The sequence below is a fragment of the Cetorhinus maximus genome, chromosome 19 (assembly GCF_964194155.1).
Source record: "Cetorhinus maximus chromosome 19, sCetMax3.hap1.1, whole genome shotgun sequence".
In the NCBI taxonomy this organism is placed as follows: domain Eukaryota; kingdom Metazoa; phylum Chordata; class Chondrichthyes; order Lamniformes; family Cetorhinidae; genus Cetorhinus; species Cetorhinus maximus.
The window spans coordinates 96,872,196-96,896,127 of record NC_135897.1 but is presented as its reverse complement, the minus strand read 5'-3'; the positions used below and the strand labels follow the sequence as shown (position 1 = coordinate 96,896,127).

General features: G+C 47.5%; 2 protein-coding genes across 8 annotated transcripts in view; one reads left to right on the top strand and one right to left on the bottom strand.

Moving 5' to 3' along the window:
* lpp (LIM domain containing preferred translocation partner in lipoma) overlaps positions 1-23,932 on the top strand; it is a 467,959-nt gene that overhangs the window by 91,409 nt on the left and 352,618 nt on the right. For 5 of the 6 annotated variants that reach the window (XR_013579645.1, XR_013579643.1, XR_013579644.1 and 2 more), the window contains exon 2: positions 19,385-19,445. The gene's annotated coding sequence lies outside the window, so the exon portion shown is untranslated. The remainder of the gene's footprint in view (positions 1-19,384; positions 19,446-23,932) is intronic. The other variant, XR_013579646.1, reaches the window with a different exon arrangement.
* Positions 1-23,932, bottom strand: part of LOC144694055 (B-cell lymphoma 6 protein homolog) — a 396,731-nt gene that overhangs the window by 238,438 nt on the left and 134,361 nt on the right. The gene's annotated exons all lie outside the window — the stretch shown is intronic.

The following is a 23,932-nucleotide window of genomic DNA, read 5'->3' as shown; positions in this document are numbered from 1 at the left end:
CCTTGAACTTATGTCCCCGTGTGACTGACCCTTCAACTAAGGGGAACAGCTGCTCCCTATCCACCCTGTCCATGCCCCTCATAATCTTGTATACCTCGATCAGGTCACCCCTCAGTCTTCTCTGCTGCAACGAATACCTACCTATTAACCTACCTTTACAATAAAATACTATAATATTATGAAAATTATTATATCTTCATGCCATTGCCCACGTTTGACCTGATGCCATGAGTCTTCGTGAGTTCCAGAGTCGATGTTGAAGACTCCAAGGCAACTCCCTCCTGACTGTATACCACTGTGCTGCCACCTCTGGTGGGTCTGCCCTGCTGGTGGGACAGGACATACCCAGGGATGGTGATAGTGATGTCTGGGACATCATTTATAAGATATGTCTCCGTGAGTATGACTATGTCAGGCTGTTGCTTGACTAGTCTGTAAAACAGCTCTCCCAATTTTGGCACTAGCCCTCATATGTTAGTAAGGAGGACTTTGCAGGGTCATTAGGGCTGGGTGTGCCATTGTTGTTTCCAGTACCTGAGTCGATGCCAGGTGGTCCATCCGTTTTATTCCTTATCAAAAATTTGCAGACCTATGGGGAAGGGCAGGAGCGTGGGGATAATTGGATAGTTCCTTCAAAGATCTTGAACAGGTATGATGGACTGAATGGTCTCATCCTGTGCTCTGAGATTCTACGGTGTTAAGGAGATTTGATTCAGGGAACAGACTATTTCCTGTGATTGGCAGGTCAGTGACTTTAAGGGAAAAATGCACAAAATATTTTCAGTTCATTTGCTCCCACCTGGTCTATGCCAGTGTTTGAGCTCCAAATGGTCCCACTCCCACCTTTCTTCATTTTACCTGAATAACATATCTTTCTATTCCTTTCTTCCTTTTGTGTTTATACGGCTTCCCCTTAACTTTATCTATACTATTCACCTCAACCACTCCCTGTGGGAGCGAGTTCCACTTTCTCACTACTCTCTGGGTAAAGAAGTCTGTCCTGAATTCCTGATTGGATTTATGAGCGACTACCTTATATTGATGGCCCCTAGTTCTGGTCTTATCCATAAGTGGAAACATCTTCTCTACATCCTCTCTATCAAATCCTTTCATAATCTTAACTTCTATGAGGCCACATCTCATCTTTCCCTTTCCCAGAGAAAGTAGCCCCAGTCTGTTCAATTTTTCCCCAATAGGTATAATATCTCAGTTCTGGTATAATTAGAGTCAATCTGTTTTTGCACCTTCTCCATTGCAATTATCCCTTTGCCTTGCCAAACATTAGAAAGATGAGTCTGGCTGTAAATTGTTCACTAGATTACCATGGGTTTCGTGAGAAAGTCATTGAGTACATGACCAAGGTTGAGTTTCTGCTGGGTTATGAGCCAGGAATGCATTGGCACAGGTTCAGTGTAGTGGGGTTGGCTGAAATACTTATCTTGTGAGGAGGCTGATGTTTGCCTGTTACACCAGGTCATGCTGGGTCATGGATGGAATGCACGACTGACGCAAGGAAGTTGTAGCTGCTGTTCCTGGTGGGTCAACAATATTAAAAAAATGTCCAAATTTAGAAGCAGAATCTCACATTGGCATCAAACAGAACTGTTTCTGAACAGTGTGTCCTAAAGGAATGTTTTTAGAGTGATGAGCAGGAGTTGGATTATTGACAGTACCAGACCTGGGCTGAGCCAAGTACCCTCCGTGCAAATAACTTTGCTTCAGTTTAGCTTTTTGTCATATCTATGGTTCATTCTGTGATCTGTGATCTAGGATCAGGATGAATAAACATTGAAGGTGGCAGTTAACAGAATGTGACATTTTTTTCTTGAAATTTTGTAAAACCCGGTGCCAACAAACACATCCAAAGTGGCATCTCATCGGCCCCCTGCCCTACCTCCCATACTCACCTTAATTCTGACCCCTGACCTACCCCTTCTACCATCAACTCTATTCTGATCCAGACCCCTGCCCTTCATCTTTTCCCCAAGCCTGAGCCCTACCCTTCAACTTTCTCCCAGTCATGACCCCTGCCCTTCAACCTCCCCCCAATCCTGACCCCTGCCCTTCAACCTTCCCCCAATCCTGACCCCTACCCTTCAACCTTCCCTCAAGCCTGGTCCCTGCCCTTCAACCTTCCCCCAATCCTGACCCTTGCCCTTCAACTTTCCCCCAATCCTGACTCCTGCCCTTCAACTTTCCCCCAGTCATGACCCCTGCCCTTCAACCTCCCCCCAATCCTGACCCCTGCCCTTCAACCTCCCCCCAATCCTGACCCCTGCCCTTCAACCTTCCCCCAATCCTGACCCCTGCCCTTCAACCTTCAACCTTCAGCCTTCCCCCAAGCCTGGTCCCTGCCCTTCAACCTTCCCCAATCCTGACCCTTGCCCTTCAACCTTACCCCAATCCTGACCCCTGCCCTTCAACCTTCAACCTTCCCCCAAGCCTGGTCCCTGCCCTTCAACCTTCCCCAATCCTGACCCTTACCCTTCAACCTTACCCCAATCCTGACCCCTGCCCTTCAACCTTCAACCTTCCACCTTCCCCCAAGCCTGATCCCTCCCCTGCTTCTTTCCTTGCCCTGATCTTCTTCACTGCCCCATTGCTCTCTCCTGCTCTGTTCTTCATTGTTGTCCTGACGTTGGTTCCTGCTCAGTTCTTTGACTGATCCTACTGCCATTTTACAGAGCAGTCAGAATCAATGTTGGTTTAAGTTACAAGATCCAAAACTCTTGGATGTTGGATGAGCATTTCAGAGTGACTCATGTTACTTACCCAAATGAAAGGAGATAGTCAAAGATACAAAGTGTAGGACAGCAACATAAATGAGAAAGGTTTGAGGAGTCAGAAAGACCTAAAACATAGTTGTATACATGGTGAACCCTTTAAATCCTGAATCATCCAATGGAATACCAGAGGAAACAATTCATGGATGAATGCTTAGGTCACACAGAAAGGAGAGCACAGAAACAGGCCATTTGATCCAATTGATGTTTCTGCTCCACATAAACCTCACCTCACCCTATCAGCATACCCTTCTAAAGGTAGTTTGCATGACATCAAGCTTGAGTTGTAAAATACTGTGAATTGTTGGAAAGTCAATGGCAAAATTTTAGCAAATTAACCCCCATTGACACTTTAAAATCGCTGAGCCAACCGTACTAACTTCTGTCACTCCTAAAGCCCACTTTTCCTTTGTTGCCAGCTGACACCTCAATTTCAGTCATTCCCTCTGAATCTCTGGAATCCCTCCCCCCACCCCACACATCCTGACTCTCTGGATCCCTCCCTGCACCCCATATGCTGAGTCTCCTTGTAACCCCCTCCCTGCATTCAATACCCAGTGACAGTCACTCTGCCAGTTAGAGCGTGTCTCTCCTGCCCCTTTCACATTCTGCCTGATAATGTGTATTGAGATGAGTTTGTGGGGAGGACGGACACTGGGATAGTACACACTGCAGCAAGCAAGTCATTTATTGGAGAAATTATAAACCCAATAACTGGGCTTGAATGGGGCTGAGAGGAATGACAGAATGGTGATGCTCAAAACCAGAATCTCTATAACTAGGCAACCTGCTTCAGCACTCAAATCATCAACGCGCAACTCCAGAGTCTCCGTGACAGGCAAGGGAAGAATCTCCCAAGCTCGGCACCATAAAAACTATATCTCAGTTGTGCCTTGAAGACAAAATGACTTCTGATTAATGGTACGGATAGATTCAGGATATGTGCACAGATTTCAACTGCTAATATTTTGATGTAACAAGGCTGTAGACTTTCTGAAAGACTTACAAACTGAATTTGCTGCATTGTTATGATCTAAACCACATCCCAGTCTGTTTTTTGCCCCTCTTATGCCTTGGTGAAATCAATGTAAGTTGTTGTTGGTGTTGTTAAATCTACACACACACACTTCCCAGCCAGAAACTTACGCACCAGTAGCAGAAATCTGCACATCTTGGCAACCCTGGGATGCTAAGGACAACTCCAGGAGTCGACTGCCCCAAGATTGGCTGTCTTATGACAGATTTGGTTTGGAACCTTGGAGCTCAGTGGGCAGTTCCAGTTTTGGACAGTGGACAGTTCCAGTTTTGGACAATGGACATTTCTGGTTTTGGACAGTGGACGTTTCCAGTTTTGGGCAGTGGACGTTTCCAGTTTTGGACAGTGGACGTTTCCAGTTTTGGATAGTGGACAGTTCCAGTTTTGGACAGTGGACGTTTCCAGTTTTGGACAGTGGGCATTTCCAGTTTTGGACAGTGGACATTTCCAGTTTTGGACAGTGGACGTTTCCAGTTTTGGATAGTGGACGTTTCCAGTTTTGGACAGTGGACGTTTCCAGTTTTGGACAGTGGACATTTCCAGTTTTGGACAGTGGACGTTTTCAGTTTTGGACAGTGGGCATTTCCAGTTTTGGACAGTGGACATTTCCAGTTTTGGACAGTGGGCATTTCCAGTTTTGGACAGTGGACGTTTCCAGTTTTGGACAGTGGGCGTTTCCAGTTTTGGATAGTGGACGTTTCCAGTTTTGGACAGTGGACATTTCCAGTTTTGGACAGTGGACGTTCCAGTTTTGGACAGTGATATGCAAACCCAAGCTTCCCAGAGCAGGATTGCTACATCATCATGTTGTCCTCGACATTCAAAACACTTTTGTACAAAGAGTGCCCAAAATACAATGATTTCATGACAAAATTGTATATTTAGATCCCTTTTGTTGGAATACTAAATAATTTGACATTGTTTCTATTCAGTTCAGACACTGTAACAAACCACTTCCTCGGCTATCTCTTCACTTCCTGCTAGTTGCCTCTCTCTGTCTTGGGCTGGCTATGACCTACTTTGTCTCCTCCAGAGCTGTGCAGGACATTATTCCACGTGTTGCAACACAGCCACCTGTTAATTCATATCAAATCAGTAACAGCTCCTCCCATTTTCATTGAAGGTCATCGATAATTACTCGGTGTTATTTTCGCTCAGTGGGTTGCACCCTCACCTTAAATTGAGAAGGTTGTAGATTCAGGATCAACTTCAAACATTTGAGCTCATAATCCAGACGCCCTAGGCAGTGCTGAGGGAGTGCTGCACTGTCAGAGGGTCAGTACTGAGGGAGTGCTGCACTGTCAGAGGGTCAGTACTGAGGGAGTGCTGCACTGTCAGAGGGTCAGTACTGAGGGAGTGCTGCACTGTCAGAGGGTCAGTACTGAGGGAGTGCTGCACTGTCAGAGGGTCAGTACTGAGGGAGTGCTGCACTGTCAGAGGGTCAGTACTGAGGGGGTGCTGCACTGTCAGAGGGTCAGTACTGAGGGAGTGCTGCACTGTCAGAGGGTCAGTACTGAGGGAGTGCTGCACTGTCAGAGGGTCAGTACTGAGGGAGTGCTGCACTGTCAGAGGGTCAGTACTGAAGGAGTGCTGCACTGTCAGAGGGTCAGTACTGAGGGGGTGCTGCACTGTCAGAGGGTCAGTACTGAGGGAGTGCTACACTGTCAGAGGATCAGTACTGAGGGAGTGCTGCACTGTCGGAGGGTCAGTACTGAGGGAGTGCTGCACTGTCAGCGGATCAGTACTGAGGGAGTGCTGCACTGTCAGAGGGTCAGTACTGAGGGAGTGCTGCACTGTCAGAGGGTCAGTACTGAGGGAGTGCTGCACTGTCAGCGGATCAGTACTGAGGGAGTGCTGCACTGTCAGAGGGTCAGTACTGAGGGAGTGCTGCACTGTCAGAGGATCAGTACTGAGGGAGTGCTGCACTCTCAGATGGTCAGTACTGAGGGAGTGCCACACTGTCAGAGGAGCTGTAATGGGGGAGTGCGGCACTGTCGGAGGGTCAGTACTAAACGAGCACTGCATTCTCAAAGGGTCAGTACAAAGGGAGTGCTGAACTGTTGGGCAGTCAGTACTGAGGGAGCGTTGCACTGTCGGAGTGCTATCTTTTGGATGAGATAGTAAACCTGCCAGGCCTTTCAATTGGATTTCCTAATGTCTTGGTGAAAACTTCACTAACACTGAAAATAGGCTATCTGTTCACTATCCTATTGATGTTTGTGGGAGTTTGCTGTTTGTTAATTGGTTGCTAAATGTCATACATTACGACAGTGGCTGCACTGAAAAGTGCTTTATTTGATTTTCAGAAAGGTTTTTGATAAAGTCCCACATAAGAGGTTAGTGTGCAAAATTAAAGCACATGGGATTGGGGGTAATATATTGGCACGGATTGAGAATTGGTTGACAGACCGGAAACAGAGAGTGGGAATAAATGTATCTCTTTCGGATTGGCAGGCAGTGACTAATGGGGTGTCACAGGGATTAGTGCTTGGGCCCCAACTATTCACAATATATATCAATGGTTTGGATGTGTAGTAATTATAGTTGTAATAAACGTAAGACTGTAGCTTTAACAATAATCCTGTGTTGTAAGATCACAAGATCTGTATAAATCAATGAGTTAGCAGCGCAGGGAATTTCTAGGAGGGAGTTCTTTAGTTTGGAGTTAGATGCACATGTGTAGCTGCTGTTGCTGTCTTGTAAATAAAGTTCAATGTTTCCACCAAGAAAAGTTGCCTGGAAAATCAACTCTATAACAAACTGGCAACGAGGATAAATCAGATTTGGTACTGTCCCTTGCCCAGCGATTGTGAGTATCTAAGATAATTAAAAAGAAAGGAAGATATATTCATCTGAGATGCCACGGTTTGGCAGAATCGATCCCTTTGATCCAGCCACAGATGACTGGTCTCAATATGTAGAACATCTTGCGTTCTACTTTCAAGCCAACACAATCATGGGAGAGGAAAAGAGGAGAGCGATTCTCCTGAGTTTTTGAGGGAGCAAAGCCTACAGTTTAATTCGATGCTTGATGGCTCCCAGTGCCCCAGATTCGAAGACTTTCAGTGAATTTGTAGACCTCATTAAGTGACATTTTCAACCCAAGCCCTCAGTCACAATGCAAAGGTTCAGGTTCAATTCACGGAATAGAGCCTCAAGGGAGACCAATTCTGACATTTATTCCTTATTCAACATGAAAGTTGGGAAGACAGAGACAATTACTATCACATTTCAAGTGAATAGTAAACTCTTAAAAATGGAAGTAGACACTGATGCTTCCACCGTTGTAGTAGGAGAACACACTTTCAGCTATTTAAATAAAGGTGCTCAACAATTAAATTTGGAACAAACCTCTGCCAAGCTGAAAGCGTACACATGCAAAGAAATCTGGGTAAAAGGTATCACCAGAGTACTTGTTATTTATAGTCACCAAACAGCACAGCTACCAGTATAGAAGGCAGAGGACCAAGCCTACTAGGTCAAAATTGGTTGAGGGAAATTAACCTTGATTGGCCCGTGAGGTTTCAAAAGGAAGCAGGAAGAGTTCCTGAGTTGGAAAAGGAACAAGGCAAGATACTTCAGAAAGAGCCTGGAGAGTCCAAGGACCACAGCTGGATGAAAAAGGAGTGTGTGGCCGTTCAGCAACCTGAAGAAATGAAGATTGTCTTAAACAATAACAGAAGAAGCTCAAGGAAACTCTGCTGAATGACAGAATTCAAGATGGAGCAAGTGAGTTTCACAAAGAAAAGGAAATTTTGTTGAAAGACCTTCACACACGACAAGGATCCCTCAGGTCAAAGTTTGTGCCTCTGGAAAATTATGAATAAAAACAGGAAGAATTGAATGTCGCTCTGAATAAACTGTTAGCAATGTTCAAGGTTCCAGGAGGAAGCCAACAGATACAAGAAGGAGACCAAAGAGCTGAAGAATCAGCTGAATTAATCTCAAGAGGCTTTGAAAGCAAAAGTCAAAGAACTTTCCAAGATATGAGTAGATACTGAAGTCATGGGTAGCTCAACTACCGAACTAAGACAAGGTGAGATTTCACCTGAGAGAAGACTGGCTGACAGTGAAGTCAAAAAGGAGGACGAGACTAAATTCTGTGGTAGAAAGAAGAAGACACGTAGGAAGAGGATGCAGAATTATTGTTGAGGCGCCACCTTCAAACAAGACAAAGCCTAATACTTCCCAATTTGGAGGGGAATGTGGAGGAAAGTCAAGGGAGCCAAAAAAGCGATTCATGATTTGCATAGTCATCTGACAATTTGCTTTTGGAGACACAGTATGTCAGGAATTTCAGTGGAGGACGGAAGTGGTTACCTGGTAAAGTAAGCTCTGTGCCCGGACCATTGTCACACCATGTGGAAGTAGAGGGCAGGATCACCCTTAAGCATGTGCATCATTTAAGAAGCAGGGAGATAGCCCAACAAAATGATGTTCCACCTGTAACCATTGCTGAACCTGTGGTTCCTGTTGAAGTTGCTCAACCAAGGACAGACATGCCCGATGTATCTGTCGGAATGGACGACACTGAACTGCCTGTGCCTAATGAGGTACCTGATGTTAATGCGGTTCCAGAGAATGTGGTTCCTATCAAAGAATCGGAAGTTGTGGAGCTGCGACGTTCCACACGGATCAGGAAACCACCTGAAAGACTGAACTTATAATTTCATGACCTGTAATATTTAATGTCATGAGATAAATAACCTTGTAAATATAAAATGTACAGAAAAGTTAAAGGGGGAGGAATGTAGCGATTATAGTTTTGATAAACCTAGGACTATAGCTTTAAGAATAATCCTGTGTTGTAAAATCACATGATCTGTGTAAACCAATGAGTTAGCAGTGCGGGGAACCTCTAAGAGATGGTCCTTCTTTAGTTTGGAGTTAGATGCACATGTGTAGATGCCACTGCTGTTCTCTAAATAAAGTCAAATGTTTCCACCAAGAAAAGTTGCCTGGAAAATCAGCTCCATAACAGGATGAGGACACCAGATGTAATATTTCCAAGTTTGCTGATGACATGAAACTTGATGGGAATGTGAGCGGTGAGGAGGATGTAGAGAGACTTCAAGGTGATTTAGACAGGTTGAGTGAGTGGGCAAACACATGGCAGATGCAGTATAATGTGGATAAGTGTGAAGTTATCCACTTCAGTAGGAAAAACAGAATGGCAGATAATTATTTAATGGTGATAGACTGGGAAATGTTGATGTACAAAGGGATCTGGGTGTCCTTGTACACCAATCACTGAAAGCAAGCATGCAGGTGCAGTAAGCAGTTAAGAAGGTAAATGGTATGTTGGCCTTCATTGCGAGAGGACTTGAGTACAGGAGCAAGGATGCCTTACTGCAGCTGTACAGGGTCTTGGTGAGACCACACCTGGAGTATTGTGCGCAGTTTTGGTCTCCTTACCTAAGAAAGGATATACTTGCCATAGATGGAGTGCAATGAAGTTTCACCAGACTGATTCCTGGGATGGCAGGATTGTCGTATGAGGAGAGATTGGGCTGACTAGGCCCTGTATTCACTGGAGTTTAGAAGAATGAGAGGGAATCTTATTGAAACATATAAAACTCTGACAGGGCTGGACAGACTGGATGCAGGGATGATGTTTCCTCTGGCTGGGGGGGTCTAGAACAAGAAGTCACAATCTCAGGATATGAGGTAGACCATTTAGGACTGAGATGAGGAGAAGTTTCTTCACTCAGAGGGTGGTGAACCTGTGGAATTCTCTACCACAGAGGCTGTGGAGGCCAAATCACTGAATATATTTAAGAAGGAAATAGATAGATTAAAGGCATCTAGGGGTATGGGGTGAGAGCAGGAGTGTGGTGTTGAGATAGAGGATCAGCCAGGATCATATTGAATGGCGGAGCAGGCTCGATGGGCCGAGTGACCTGCTCCTGCTTCTATTTTCTATTTGCTGTGAAGTGATAGGGAGGTCCTGAGGATGTGTAAAGCACTGTAAACATGCAAATCTTCCTTTTTAAATCTTTATTTCAGTACTACACCAGCAATCTCACACTGCAGGACAACAATAATCTTGTTAGACTGATAGGAACTGACAGCAAAGGGAGGAGAGCCTTTTGGCCCAATGTGCCTATGTCAGATTTTTTAAAGAACTGTCCAGTTTAGACCCACACACCAGCACTTATTGCCCATCTCTAATTGCCCTTTGAGAAGGTGGTGGTGAAACGTGAAACTGAGGATATTGTATTTGGAGGAATTATAAAAGGATTAATTTACTTACCTTAATATCTGCCTCTGCAAAAAAAAAAGGAACTTGCATTCATTTGGAGTCTTTCACTCCCTCGGGAGGTGCCAAATCACTCCACAGATAATGAAGTACTTTTTGAAGTGTAGACACAGCAGACAATTTGCACACAGCAAGTTCCCCCAATCAGCAATGTCAGAATGACCAGATAATCTGTTTTTGTGATATTGGGATAAATGTTGGCTGAGACACCAGGGATAACTCCCCAGCTCTTCTTTGAATAGAACCATGGGATTTTTTATGTCTGCCTTAGAGAGAGGGGCTGGGTCTCTCTTTAACATTTCATCTGAAAGGCAGTACCTCTGACAGTGCAGTACTCCCTCAGTATTGCCCCTCCAACAGTGCAGTACTCCCTCAGTATTGCCCCTCCGACAGTGCAGTACTCCCTCAGTATTGCCCCTCCGACAGTGCAGTACTCCCTCAGTATTGCCCCTCCGACAGCGTAGCACTCCCTCAATATTGCTCTTCCGACAGTGTAGCACTCCCTCAGTATTGCCCCTCCGAAAGTACAGTATTCCCTTGGTATTTCCCTTCAATGTTGTAGTGCTCCCTCAGTATTTCCCCTCCAGCAGTATAGCACTCCCTCAGTGTTGCCCCTCAGACAGTACAGCACTCCCTCAGCATTGCTCCTCCAACTGTGCAGTACTCCCTCGGTATTGCCCTCCAACGTTGTAGTGCTCCCTTGGTATTGCCTCTCAGATAGTACAGCACTCCCTTAGTATTTTGCTTCCATCAGAACAGCACTCCCTCAGTATTGCCCCTCCGACAGTACAGTACTCCCTCAGCATTGCCCCTCCGACAGTCCAGCACTCCCTCAGTACTGACCCTCCAACAGTATAGCACTCCCTCAGTATTGCCCCTCCGACAGTACAGCACTCCCTCAGTATTGCCCCTCCGACAGTGCAGCACCCCCTCAGTATTGCCCCTCAGACAGTACAGTACTCCCTCAGTATTGCCCCTCAGACAGTACAGTACTCCCTCAGTATTGGCCCTCCGACAGTGCAGCACCCCCTCAGTATTGCCCCTCAGACAGTACAGTACTCCCTCAGTATTGCCCTCCGATAGTGCAGCACTCCCTCAGTATTGCTCCTCAGACAGTACAGTACTCCCTCAGTATTGTCCCTCAGACAGTACAGCACTCCCTCAGTATTGCTCCTCAGACAGTGCAGCACTCCCTCAGTATTGACCCTCAGACAGTACAGTACTCCCTCAGTATTGCCCCTCCGACAGTGCAGCACTCCCTCAGTATTGCCCCTCAGACAATGCAGTATTCCCTCAGTATTGCCCCTCAGACAGTGCAGTACTCCCTCAGTATTGCCCCTCTGACAGTGCAGCACTCCCTCAGTATTGCCCCTCAGACAGTGCAGTACTCCCTCAGTATTGCCCCTCTGACAGTGCAGCACTCCCTCAGTACTGACCCTCTGACAGTGCAGCACTCCCTCAGTACTGACCCTCTGACAGTGCAGCACTCCCTCAGTACTGACCCTCTGACAGTGCAGCACTCCCTCAGTACTGACCCTCTGACAGTGCAGCACTCCCTCAGTACTGACCCTCTGACAGTGCAGCACTCCCTCAGTACTGACTCTCCGACAGTGCAGCACTCCCTCAGTACTGACCCTCCGACAGGGCAGCGCTCCCTCAGTACTGACCCTCTGACAGGGCAGCACTCCCTCAGTACTGACCCTCTGACAGTGCAGCACTCCCTCAGTACTGACCCTCCGACAGGGCAGCGCTCCCTCAGTACTGACCCTCCGACAGTGCAGCACTCCCTCAGTATCGTGCTGGGAGTGCCAGCCTGGAGTATGAGATCAGGTTTCTGGAATCGAACCATTGTGGTTGATTGGCCAAACTACCAGCACGTACATTTTTAAAATTAAATAATTATGATTCCTTCGATACAAATGAACATATGAATTAGGAGCTGGATAGGCCACTCGGCCCCTCGAGCCTGCTCCGCCATTCAATAAGATCGTGGCTGATCAGATTGTAGCCTCAACCCCACATTCCCACCTCCCCCTGTGATTGTTGATTCAGATTGTTCCAAGTTTGGGTTTACATTGTGGATATTACTGAAGAAAATACTGCAGCTGCTGGAAATCTGAAATAAAGATAGAAAATGCTGGAAATACTCAGAAGAGTTGACAGATTCAGTGGGGGAAGAAACAGAGTTAACATTTCAGGTGAAACAGTGCTGTCCCCTACGATGATATAAGGTTGAATATTGTCAGCCTGCCTTGGGTTCTCGCAGTGGCACAGGGAGCACTGACATCGAATCCAGCTGGCTGACTGCGACCACATGGTCACTGGTCATTTTGCAGTAATTATTACAGGATGGGCAGGGAAGTGAGGCACCGATTGCTCTGTGATTGGGCAAGAACATAGGTGCTGGCATCAGCGCGTGCTCTAAAGCAAATTGCTGCTGGCTCCCCCTCTGTGGCTGTCCCTCTGTGGCTGGAGCTCCCTCTGTGGCTGTCCCTCTGTGGCTGGAGCTCCCTCTGTGACTGGAGCTCCCTCTGTGACTGTCCCTCTGTGGCTGTCCCTCTGTGACTGGAGCTCCCTCTGTGGCTGTCCCTCTGTGGCTGTCCCTCTGTGACTGTCCCTCTGTGGCTGTCCCTCTGTGGCTGGAGCTCCCTCTGTGACTGTCCCTCTGTGACTGTCCCTCTGTGACTGGAGCTTCCTCTGTGGCTGGAGCTTCCTCTGTGACTGGAGCTTCCTCTGTGACTGTCCCTCTGTGACTGTCCCTCTGTGGCTGTCCCTCTGTGACTGTCCCTCTGTGACTGTCCCTCTGTGACTGTCCCTCTGTGGCTGTCCCTCTGTGACTGTCCCTCTGTGACTGTCCCTCTGTGACTGTCCCTCTGTGGCTGTCCCTCTGTGACTGTCCCTCTGTGACTGTCTCTCTGTGACTGTCCCTCTGTGACTGTCCCTCTGTGACTGTCCCTCTGTGGCTGGAGCTTCCTCTGTGACTGTCCCTCTGTGGCTGGAGCTTCCTCTGTGACTGTCCCTCTGTGGCTGTCCCTCTGTGGCTGTCCCTCTGTGACTCGAGCTCCCTCTGTGACTGGAGCTCCCTCTGTGACTGGAGCTCCCTCTGTGGCTGTCCCTCTGTGACTGTCCCTCTGTGACTGTCCCTCTGTGGCTGTCCCTCTGTGACTGACCCTCTGTGACTGTCCCTCTGTGGCTGGAGCTTCCTCTGTGACTGTCCCTCTGTGACTGTCCCTCTGTGGCTGTCCCTCTGTGACTGTCCCTCTGTGACTGTCCCTCTGTGACTGACCCTCTGTGACTGTCCCTCTGTGGCTGTCCCTCTGTGACTGTCCCTCTGTGGCTGGAGCTCCCTCTGTGACTGTTCCTCTGTGACTGTCCCTCTGTGACTGTCCCTCTGTGACTGTCCCTCTGTGACTGTCCCTCTGTGGCTGTCCCTCTGTGACTGTCCCTCTGTGGCTGGAGCTCCCTCTGTGACTGTCCCTCTGTGACTGGAGCTTCCTCTGTGACTGTCCCTCTGTGACTGGAGCTTCCTCTGTGGCTGGAGCTTCCTCTGTGACTGTCCCTCTGTGACTGTCCCTCTGTGGCTGTCCCTCTGTGACTGACCCTCTGTGACTGTCCCTCTGTGGCTGGAGCTCCCTCTGTGACTGTTCCTCTGTGACTGTCCCTCTGTGGCTGTCCCTCTGTGACTGTCCCTCTGTGACTGGAGCTCCCTCTGTGGCTGTCCCTCTGTGACTGTCCCTCTGTGACTGTCCCTCTGTGACTGTCCCTCTGTGACTGTCCCTCTGTGACTGTCTCTCTGTGGCTGTCCCTCTGTGACTGTCCCTCTGTGACTGTCCCTCTGTGACTGTCCCTCTGTGACTGGAGCTTCCTCTGTGGCTGTCCCTCTGTGACTGGAGCTCCCTCTGTGGCTGGAGCTTCCTCTGTGACTGTCCCTCTGTGACTGTCCCTCTGTGACTGTCCCTCTGTGGCTGTCCCTCTGTGACTGTCCCTCTGTGGCTGTCCCTCTGTGACTGTCCCTCTGTGACTGTCCCTCTGTGACTGGAGCTTCCTCTGTGACTGTCCCTCTGTGACTGTCCCTCTGTGACTGTCCCTCTGTGGCTGTCCCTCTGTGACTGTCCCTCTGTGGCTGTCCCTCTGTGGCTGTCCCTCTGTGACTGTCCCTCTGTGACTGTCCCTCTGTGACTGTCCCTCTGTGACTGGAGCTCCCTCTGTGACTGTCCCTCTGTGACTGGAGCTCCCTCTGTGGCTGTCCCTCTGTGACTGTCCCTCTGTGGCTGTCCCTCTGTGACTGTCCCTCTGTGACTGTCCCTCTGTGACTGTCCCTCTGTGACTGGAGCTCCCTCTGTGGCTGGAGCTTCCTCTGTGACTGTCCCTCTGTGACTGTCCCTCTGTGACTGTCCCTCTGTGGCTGTCCCTCTGTGACTGTCCCTCTGTGGCTGGAGCTCCCTCTGTGACTGTCCCTCTGTGACTGTCCCTCTGTGGCTGGAGCTCCCTCTGTGACTGTCCCTGTGTGACTGTCCCTCTGTGGCTGGAGCTCCCTCTGTGACTGTCCCTCTGTGGCTGTCCCTCTGTGACTGTCCCTCTGTGACTGTCCCTCTGTGGCTGTCCCTCTGTGGCTGTCTCTCTGTGACTGTCCCTCTGTGACTGTCCCTCTGTGGCTGGAGCTCCCTCTGTGGCTGGAGCTCCCTCTGTGACTGTCCCTCTGTGACTGTCCCTCTGTGGCTGTCCCTCTGTGGCTGTCTCTCTGTGGCTGTCCCTCTGTGACTGTCCCTCTGTGACTGTCCCTCTGTGGCTGGAGCTCCCTCTGTGACTGTCCCTCTGTGACTGTCCCTCTGTGACTGTCCCTCTGTGGCTGTCTCTCTGTGGCTGTCTCTCTGTGGCTGTCCCTCTGTGACTGTCCCTCTGTGGCTGGAGCTCCCTCTGTGGCTGGAGCTCCCTCTGTGACTGTCCCTCTGTGACTGTCCCTCTGTGACTGTCCCTCTGTGACTGTCCCTCTGTGGCTGGAGCTCCCTCTGTGACTGTCCCTCTGTAACTGTCCCTCTGTGACTGTCCCTCTGTGACTGTCCCTCTGTGGCTGTCTCTCTGTGGCTGTCTCTCTGTGGCTGTCTCTCTGTGGCTGTCTCTCTGTGGCTGTCCCTCTGTGACTGGAGCTCCCTCTGTGACTGTCCCTCTGTGGCTGGAGCTCCCTCTGTGACTGTCCCTCTGTGACTGTCCCTCTGTGACTGTTCCTCTGTGACTGTCCCTCTGTGACTGTCCCTCTGTGACTGTCCCTCTGTGGCTGTCCCTCTGTGACTGTCCCTCTGTGGCTGTCCCTCTGTGACTGGAGCTCCCTCTGTGGCTGGAGCTCCCTCTGTGGCTGGAGCTCCCTCTGTGACTGTTCCTCTGTGACTGTCCCTCTGTGACTGTCCCTCTGTGGCTGTCCCTCTGTGACTGTTGGATGGATTCTCAGTGACAAGGGCTACCCATTGAAGACATGGCTGCTCAGGCCTGTGAGGAGCCCTCACTTTGACGCAGAGCTAAGGTATAATGTCTGCCACAGATTCACCCGATCGACAATCAAGCTGCCCATTGGACTACTCAAGTTGCTCATGGAGTACACCAGCCCTCCTGAACAAGGCTTCTGTTAGCTCCTTGATGCAGCAATGCGCTGCTACCTGGAGATCCCACGCATGTCCCCAGTGGATTTTTAATTCTTTCATGGGATGTGGGTGCCACTGGTGAGGTCAGCATTTGTTGCCCATCCCTAATTGCCCTTGAGCTGGGTGGCTTGCATGGCCATTTCAGAGGGCAGTTAGGAGTCAACCATGTTGCTGTGGGTCTGGAGTCACGCATAGGCCAGACTGGGTAAGGATGGCAGATTTCCTTCCTTAAAGGGCATTTGTGAACCAAATGGGTTTTTATGACAATCACCAATGGTTTAGTGGTCACTATTACTGAGGCTAGCTTTTAATTCCAGGTTTTTATTAATCAGTTGAATTCGAGCTACTGTGGGGGATCCCTGAAAAGATCTGGGGCTGGATGTTCAGCTCGGGGTGCAGGCGCGTGCCCGACACACACGAGCATGAAATAGCGCAACGATGACATCGGCCGAGCGTCCTGACATCATTGCTCACTCGTGTGATGTTTCAGTCGGTGGGTGCAGGCGAGAGTCAGCAGTGCGCCCGCCGACAGTTAAGAGGGCTGTTAAACCCATTAATAAATGAATTAAAGTGAATTTTTCCCTGTCCACAGGTGAAAAGGAAACCTCATCCGCTGGCGGGGTGAGGTCCCTGATGTTAATTTAAAATACAATAAATATTTTTAAATTTCTTTTGTAACATGCCCCTGCTCATGTGACAGAGTCATTAAACATTTATTAATAAGAGAACTGATTTTAAATACATACATAGATCTACAAGTTACTACTATGATAACTTCTAAATCACCCACTTGATCCGACTCCCAGTTACACTTTCATTAAGGCAGCAGTAAGACAGATTTTAAAAGACCCAGGCAAAGAAACATGATGCCCTGAACAAGTCAAATTTCTTAATTTCAGTCCTTTGAAGACAGCAGCTTGAGACATAGGCGCTGAAGGCTTTTCACACTTGTTAGATCTTAAAATGCCAACCTTACACACAGCATACGCTCCTTTATACATATTTTCCCCTTTGAATGCAAATTCCCATTGTTTCACCATGTCTCTGGACTTTATCATCCTGATAATAAAAACGTCTCATAGCACTAAGTTTTACCAGTAATCTTTGGGAAAAATAAACACACTGTTTCTAAAAAAAAACCCAGAAAATGCTGGAAAAACTCAGCAGGTCTGAAAGCATCTGTGGAGAAAGAAACAGAGTTGACGTTTCAAGTCCTTTTGACCCTTCTTCAGAGCTCTGAAGAAACTCGAAAGTTGAAACAGGCTTCCAGTAGAACATTGAGTGCAATTGAAATGCAAATACAAGCTGACACAGATGAATTGAGAGTGTGAGCAGTCTTTCTTCACCCAGAGAGGCAGTTTTGCACAGGCATTCGTTGCATGAATGAAGTCCGTTCCTGTCTCGAAGAATTGTTTTGTTGAATTCGCCATTCTTTTCCATGATGAATTATAATGTGTAAAGGCAGACCTGTCCCCACCAGTACTGTACCCCAGTGTTATACAGTGACAGACCTGTCCCCACCAGTACTGTACCCCAGTGTTATACAGTGACAGACCTGTCCCCACCAGTACTGTACCCCAGTGTTATACAGTGACAGACCAGTCCCCACCAGTACTGTACCCCAGTTTTATACAGTGACAGACCAGTCCCCACCAGTACTGTACCCCAGTTTTATACAGTGACAGACCTGTCCCCACCAGTACTGTACCCCAGTGTTATACAGTGACAGACCTGTCCCCACTAGTACTGTACCCCAGTGTTATACAGTGACAGACCTGTCCCCACCAGTACTATACCCCAGTTTTATACAGTGACAGACCTGCCCCCACCAGTACTGTACTCCAGTGTTATACAGTGACAGACCTGTCCCCACCAGTACTCTACCCCAGTGTTATACAGTGACAGACCCGTTCCCACCAGTACTGTACCCCAGTGTTATACAGTGACAGAACTGTCCCCACGAGTAGTGTACCCCAGTGTTATACAGTGACAGACCTGTCCCCACCAGTACTCTACCCCAGTGTTATACAGTGACAGACCTGTTCCCACCAGTACTGTACCCTAGTGTTATACAGTGACAGACCTGTCCCCACCAGTACTGTATCCCAGTGTTATACAGTGATAGACCTGTCCCCACCAGTACTGTACCCCAGTTTTATACAGTGACAGACCTGTCCCCACCAGTCCTGTACACCGGTGTTATACAGTGACAGACCTGTCCCCACCAGTACTGTACCCCAGTGTTATACAGTGACAGACCTGTCTCCACCAGTACTGTACCCCAGTGTTATACAGTGACAGACCTGTCCCCACCAGTACTGTATCCCAGTGTTATACAGTGACAGACCCGTCCCCACCAGTACTGTACCCCAGTGTTATACAGTGACAGACCTGTCCCCACCAGTACTGTATCCCAGTGTTATACAGTGACAGACCCGTCCCCACCAGTACTGTACCCCAGTGTTATACAGTGACAGACCCGTCCCCACCAGTACTGTACCCCAGTGTTATACAGTGACAGACCTGTCCCCACCAGTACTGTATCCCAGTGTTATACAGTGACAGACCCGTCCCCACCAGTCCTGTACCCCAGTGTTATACAGTGACAGACCTGTCCCCACCAGTACTGTACCCCAGTGTTATACAGTGACAGATCTGTTCCCACCAGTACTGTACCCCAGTGTTATACAGTGACAGAACTGTCCCCACGAGTAGTGTGCCCCAGTGTTATACAGTGACAGACCTGTCCCCACCAGTACTCTACCCCAGTGTTATACAGTGACAGACCTGTTCCCACCAGTACTGTACCCTAGTGTTATACAGTGACAGACCTGTCCCCACCAGTACTGTATCCCAGTGTTATACAGTGATAGACCTGTCCCCACCAGTACTGTACCCCAGTTTTATACAGTGACAGACCTGTCCCCACCAGTCCTGTACACCAGTGTTATACAGTGACAGACCCGTCCCCACCAGTACTGTATCCCAGTGTTATACAGTGACAGACCCGTCCCCACCAGTACTGTACCCCAGTGTTATACAGTGACAGACCCGTCCCCACCAGTACTGTACCCCAGTGTTATACAGTGACAGACCTGTCCCCACCAGTACTGTATCCCAGTGTTATACAGTGACAGACCCGTCCCCACCAGTCCTGTACCCCAGTGTTATACAGTGACAGACCTGTCCCCACCAGTCCTGTACACCAGTGTTATACAGTGACAAAGCTGTACAGGCCTGGTGGTTCACTATTGGGTGTCAAATTAGACAGATGTGATTGGTAATATACTGCAAAGACTGCAAAGAGAATGGTGTCTAATTCCCAGGATTCACTTCACTTCAAACATTTAATTCCCACTTGCCAGGTGGATTTTAGTTTTGGCCTGATGGTATATTTGGATTTTGTAACTTTACTTGTTGATACCAGAAACAGCAGGTTCATCATTTCTTGTAAGCTGAAAAGATGTCTAATGTTTTAGATTGTGTATATGTTATTTGAAATATTTGAGGAGAAACTTGAGACTGATGGAAGGAAAACAAATTCTGTTTCTGTGTCTGATTCCTAGTATGTTCCTTTTTCTCTCTTTTGCTGCCCAGAATCACCTTTTGATGGTTTAAGCATTTGAAATTACCAACTAGCCTCATGAATTTTTCTGTTTCTTTTTGAAAGAGCCAAGAATTGTGAGATTTTCCACACCACCGGAGTTGGGAACACCTCTCCCTCTGTACAGGTCAGTAGAAGTTTTATTTTGGAACTATGTACCTGGTTCTAGTATCGAATGATAGAACGTGCAGCTTATGGTGTTTGAACTATAAAAAAAAGCATGTCTATGAAATATATTATATTAGTCCAAAGTTCCCCGGATCAAGATTTCAAATCCCACCACAGCAGCTGATCAATATGATTTTGACTTTAAAATAAACCTGGAAAGAAAAGGCTGGAGCAGTAAACCTGACCCCAAAGCTGTCGCATTGACTTAAAAACCCACCTGGTTCACTCATGTCCTTTAGGGAAGGAAATCTGGTCTGGTCCGATATGTGACTCCAGTACCACACCAACTGACCCAAATTGTCATCTGAAGTGACCCAACAAGTCCCTTAGTTGTTTCAACTCCCAAAGTATATTGGGGATGGACAATAAATGTCAGTCTTGCCTCCACCCCCTTCTCTCTCTGGCGTTTCCTCGGTGTATGGACATGGTTGCAGGTCTGACCTGTGTTTTATTGAGTGCAGCTATCTTTTCTGAATGTATTTTTTCATCTGGTGTTCAGGCCAGGTGGGCCAAACACTGGAGTTGTTTCCAGGGGATCCACCCTGATACAATGTTTAACATGATCAATCTAAAAATGTCATTTCTAATTGTTGTCAGGATGTTTAACCCTATCTGAGGTTCAAACCAAGTACAAAGAGGCACAATTTCTGAGCCATTCAAAGAAAGAAAGGATTTGCTTTACTCCAGTGCATTTCCTGGCCTCAGGATGACCCAAAGCACTACTACAACACCAGCTTGCATGTGTACAGTGCCAGCAGTGTAATAAAATGCCTCAAGGCAAGAGTTATAAAGCAAGATTTGACGCAGAGCCACATAAGGTGAGATGAGGGCACTTGGCAGAAAGCTTGGTCAAAGAGGTGGGTTTTAAGGGTGAAAGGTAGGGAGGAACGGAGAGGTTTAGGGAAGGAATTCCAGAGCTTTGGGCCTAGACAGCTGAAGACATGGCCACCAATGGTGAAGCAATTAAAATCAAGAGACCAGAAGTGGAAGAGCACAGAGACCTCAGAAGGTTGTGGGTATTGAGCAGATTACAGAGATAGGGAGGGGCGAGGCCATTTGAGGGATTTAAAAACAAGGATGAACATTTTTTTTTTATTCATTCATTTAATGTGGGTGTCCCTAGCTGGGCCAACATTTATCACCCATCCCTAATTTCCCATGATCAGGGGGCATTTAAGAGCCAACCACATTGCTGTGGGTCTGGAGTCACATGTAGGCCAGACCAGGTGAGGACGGCAGATTTCCTTCCCTGAACCAGATGGGATTTTACAACAATCGACAATGGTTTCATGGTCATCATTACACTTTTAATTCCAGATTTTATTGAATTCAAATTCCACCATCTGTTGTGATTGGATTTGAACCCTGGTCCCCAGAGCATTACCCTGGGTCTCCCCCAAAATCAAGGCACTTCTTAACCAGGTGCCAGTGTGGGTCAGTGAGCAGAGAGGGCTTGACACAAATTAGAACAGAGACAGTAGCGTTTTGAATCAGCTCAACTTTATGGAGGGTGAAAGACCAGCCAGCAGCGCATTGAAATGGTTAAGTTTAGAGGTCGGGAAAGCAGGATGAGGGTTTCAGCAGCAGATGAGCTGAGACAGGGGTGATGTCGGGCAATTGTTATGGAAGTGGAAATAGGCGGTCTTACTGATGGAGTAGATATGTGGTCAGTAGTTCATTTAAGGATTAGGTAGGTGACACCAAGCTTGCAAACAGTCTGGTACAGCCTCGGACTGTTTCCAGAGAGAAGCATAGAGTTTGTGGCCAGGAAGCAAAGTTTGGACCAGCAACCATAGACATTACATAATTGGGGGAAATTTCTGTTCGCTTAGGAGGTCAGACAAGCAGCTCAGAATTTAGAAAAAGCAGAGAGATCGAGAAAGGTGGTGGTGAGGTGGAGCTGAGTGTTGTCAGCGTACATGTGAAAACTAATGCTGTGCTTTCAGATATTGTCACCGAGGGGCAGCGGGTAGATGGGAAATAGGAGGGGGCCAAGGATAGATCCTTGTGGGACTCCAGACGTAATGGTGTGGGATCAGGAATAGAAGCCATTGCAAATGTTTCTCCTGCTATGATTAGATAGATAAGGATGAAACTAGGTGAGAGCTACCCCACACAACTCGATGACAATGGAGAGGAGTTGGAGGACGATGGTGGGTCAACTGTGTCAAAGACTGCAGACAGGTTGAGAAAGACGAGGAGGGAAAGTTTACCTTTGTCACAGTTACATTAGATGTCATGGAGTCAGAGTTGTACAGCACAGACACAGGCCCTTCGGCCCATCATGTCATTAGTGAGTTGACTAAGAGCAGTTTCGGTACTGTGACAGGAGCAGAAACCTGATTGGAGGAATTCAAACGTGGAATTCTGAGAAAGATGGACATGTATTTTGGGAGGTGACAACACATTCAAGGACTTTGGAGGGGAAAGGGATGTTGGAGATGGGGAGTTAGTTTATGAGGATGCAAAGAACAAGGGTTTGGTTTTTGAGGAGAGGGGTAATGGTGGCAGATTTGAAAGAGAGGGAACAGTGCGGGGAGAACCGTTTAACACGATCAGCTGGGAGCCAGGAAGGGAAGCTGGTTAGTCAGCAGTTTAGTGGGAATACATTACATACATTCGAAGTGTAGTCTCTGTGGTCATGTAGGAAGCACAGCAGTCTATTTGAGCACAGCAAAATTCCACAAACAGCAGTGTGATTCTGACTAAAAGGCAAAGGATGAAGAGGGAAGGTTAAGTTCATAAAAGCCTTGGTCTACTGTGAACCATTAAAAGGAGTAAGAGTAAAATCCAAAATTCGGGAGTGGCATCAGAGAAACCTGCAGCCTTATTAACCCCATTTCCCTCTTTCTCTGTAATCCCTCTCCCCTTAGTCTCATTGATCCCATCACCCTCTCTCCTCGGTCTCATTAATCCCATCACCCTCTCTCTCTGTAAACCCTCTCTCCTCGGTCCCATTAACCCCTTTGCCCACTCTGTAAACTTTAGAGGAATGGGTGGACTTTAAAGAGTAGGTGGGACCAGAATAGTCAAGGTACATTCCCACGATGGGGAAAGGAATGGCAATAAAATCCAGAATTCCCTGGACAGTGAAGGAGTTACAGAGTAAATCATAAGCAGAAAATGGGGTGTGTGCTAAATATCAGGTTGATAATGCAAAGATGGAACAGGTTGAATGTAAAAAGTACAGAGGGGAAGTGAAAAAGAAAATAAGAGGGGCAAAGCAGGAAGATGAATAGATGGTAGGCAGTATAAAAGGAAACCCAAATTCCTCTACAGGCAATAAAAGGATTTTTGGCAGAGTGGTGGAGCTGAATAGCAACCAAAATGGAGATCTGGTGGTGGAGGCAGAGTTCGTGGCTGAGGCACTAAGTGAACATTTTGCACTGGTGTTTACCGTGGAAGAACAGATTATCAAAACTATGGTAAACAAGAAGGTTGCTGGGATACTGGATGAGATAAAAGTAAGAGGAAGTACTTGATGGGCTGGCTATACTTAAAGTAGATATGTTACGAGGACTGGATGAGATGCATCCTCAGTTGCTGAGGTAAGTAAGGATGGAAATTGCAGAGGCGCTGGCCATAATGTTCCAATCCTCCTTAGATACAGGACTGGTGCCAGCGGACTGGAGAATTGCAAATGATACATCCATCTTCAAAAGGCATCAATATAAGCCCAGCAACGACAGACCCATCAGTTTAATATCAGTGCTGTCAGAAACAATAATCCAAGTTAAAATGAACAGTCACTTCGACCAGCATGGATTAATAAAGGAAACCCAGGGCAGATTTGTGCAGGTCAAACTGCGTTTGATTAACTTGATTGAGATTACTAGAGAGGCTGAACAAGGGCTGTGCGGCTGATGTTGTGTATGTGGACTTTCAAAAGGTGTTTGATAAAGTGCCACAGGGGCAGTGGCAAAAATGGCATACAAAATTACCTAAGGGAGAGAAAATAGAGCTTTGGTGATTGGCTGGTTTTCTGAAGGAAGGAAGGTAAACAATGCAGTTCCCCAAGGGTCAGTAGAAGGGCAACAACTGTTTCTAAAATACATTAATGGATTGGATTTGAGAGGTTTACAGGGCAAGGCTTTGAAATTTTACTGTCGACACAAAACCTGGAAATGTAATAAACAATGAAGATAGTGATAGATTCAGGGTGGTGATGTAAGTAGACACGTGACAGATGAAAATCATTGCAGAAGCGAATATAAACATATGAACTAGGAGCAGGAGTAGGCCATTCGGCCCCTCGAGCCTGCTCCACCATTCAATAAGACCATGGCAGATCTGTTTGTGTTTTGAATTCCACATTCCCATCTATTCCCTGATAACCTTTGATTCCTTTGCCTAACAAGAATCTCTCTACTTCCGCCTTAAAAATATTCAGTGACCCCGCCTCCACCACCTTCCGATTCAGAGAATTCCAAAGTCTCACGACCCTCG